The sequence below is a fragment of the Bombus pyrosoma genome, unplaced genomic scaffold (assembly GCF_014825855.1).
Source record: "Bombus pyrosoma isolate SC7728 unplaced genomic scaffold, ASM1482585v1 HiC_scaffold_4710, whole genome shotgun sequence".
In the NCBI taxonomy this organism is placed as follows: Eukaryota; Metazoa; Arthropoda; class Insecta; order Hymenoptera; family Apidae; genus Bombus; species Bombus pyrosoma.
The window spans coordinates 384,679-386,725 of NW_025219969.1; the positions used below are offsets into that span (position 1 = coordinate 384,679).

General features: G+C 31.2%; 2 protein-coding genes across 5 annotated transcripts in view; one reads left to right on the plus strand and one right to left on the minus strand.

Annotated features, from left to right (window-relative positions):
* LOC122577435 overlaps window positions 1-2,041 on the minus strand; it is a 43,811-nt gene extending 41,770 nt beyond the window's left edge. For both annotated transcript variants that reach the window (XM_043748746.1, XM_043748744.1), the window contains exon 1: window positions 1,483-2,041. The gene's annotated coding sequence lies outside the window, so the exon portion shown is untranslated. The remainder of the gene's footprint in view (window positions 1-1,482) is intronic.
* The window catches only part of LOC122577433, a gene marked incomplete at its 5' end in the record, with an annotated part of 702,209 nt that overhangs the window by 237,758 nt on the left and 462,404 nt on the right, over window positions 1-2,047 (plus strand).

Here is a 2,047-nt window from a genome sequence, read left to right on the forward strand (position 1 = left end):
ATATATATATATATATATGTATGTATGTATGTGTTTCGCAATGTGACTTGTATAAAATGTTTCAATTTTAAATCCAAGCTTATCTTAATACTGTAGTTCTCGTATTGTATATTTTTATATTTACTGGATTATTGATTGTTAATAATATAAAACACACACATATATATATATTTTACAATATAATATTCATATATAATTTCCTTAAATTTACTAACATGTCAACTAGTTTCGATAATGTAGTATTGTGTATTTTATTCGTTTTTTTTTTATTCTTTTCACATATAAATATTTATATATGTTCCCCACGATGTAGTTTATTCATGGCATTAATTTTAATAATGTGTGGTATTGTATCTTCTTCCAGTTACGCAAGTTAATTGTAATTTGTATATTTTATGTATTTTATTGCTATTTATTTAGGGTAGGGAATATATATATATATTTTATGTATTTCACATTTGTTATTAAAGTATGTATTCTTGGTCTGTTCCTTTTCCTTTTCTTGTTTAATTACTTAATTTATTCAAATCCCGAATTAGTCTTGATTGATTAAAATCTTAGATCTTAGTTTATTCAACTGTCAAATCATAGATTGCTCTTAGTTGATCGGCTAACCATTTGGATTGTCAATTCGTACATAATCATAGTTTATAAATTAGTTTGTTCAAATCGCGGGTTGCTCTAGATTGATAGAATTTCAAATTGTAGTTTGAATTGTTAAATCATAGATTACTTATATTATATTATTCAAATCGCGGGTTACTCTTGATTGGTAGAGTTTTCGAATCACAGTTAAATTATAGATTATTTTATTGTTTTATTCAAATCACGGGTTGTTCTTGATTGGTAGAATTTTCGAATCATAGTTTGAATTGTTAAATTATAGATTACTTATATTATATTATTCAAATCACGAGTTGTTCTTGATTGGTAGAATTTTCGAATCGTAGTTAAATTATAAATTATTTAATTATTTTATTCGAATCGCGGGTTACTCTTGATTGGTAGGATTTCAGATTGTAGTTTTCGTTACGGCACGTGCGGAGCGCGGGACGTGACACTAACGCTCGGTTCTCCGTTTGCTAAGATGTTCTTTGTCCTTATGATTCTTTGTTGCTTTTGTAATTCGATTTCGCTTTTCTATTTAATGCCAAGGATGAGTTTAACGGTCCTCTCTGTGTGAGACTTGAGTGATTTCGCAAGCCTTGCCCAAAGACGGGCGATATTCGCCAACAGTGGGAGGAGGAATGCGAAGATCGTTAAGTGTTTTCTTCGAAATAAGGAAAACACTATTATACACAAGCAACACAGCGAATGACCTATCGTTCAAGAGTCAAAAATCGATATTATATCGCTCAGGGATTTCACGAGATGGAAAGCAAGATCGAATATATTAATTGTAGGTGACGCGGATTTAGTCCCGTATCCGGATATCGCGAAATTATCAGAGAAGAGAGAAAATTTATAAGTTTGATCTCTTACCTTGAGTATTATGCTCAAAAATGTTGAAGGTCCTGGGTTCCGCTGACGCGGTTAGCGCGTTGTGTAATTATTAATAAAGTCTTGATTTAATTTTAGTTTATTTATTAATTTAATCACGATATACATTCAACTTGCGGCACACGGTTACAAATTTATTAACTCGATTTTTACTAACTTAAAAGATTTTCGCGACTCGGTTTTAACAAATTAATCGCGTACGATCGAACAAAGAAACTAATTGACTATAAGTCTGTATAAAACAAACAAGTCTCTTAAACAAGAGGTCTATCAAACAAAAGTATCTAAACCAAGTAGTGTATCAAACAAATAACTAAGTGTCTAGCAAGCGATTGTATAACTCGAACTAAGGTGTCTAAAACAAAAGTGTCCTAATTCTATGTTGCTACGCTTATTTATAATCAAATCCCCCGCTGGGTGACAGTCATACGACGGTTTGTTCGGTATTTTGTCCTATTTCCAACGGTATTTCGTCGTTGTTTCTATGTAATAGTTCACATTTTCATTTGTGAACGCGGCATTGAGTTCAAGGTGTGTTTGTTCGTGA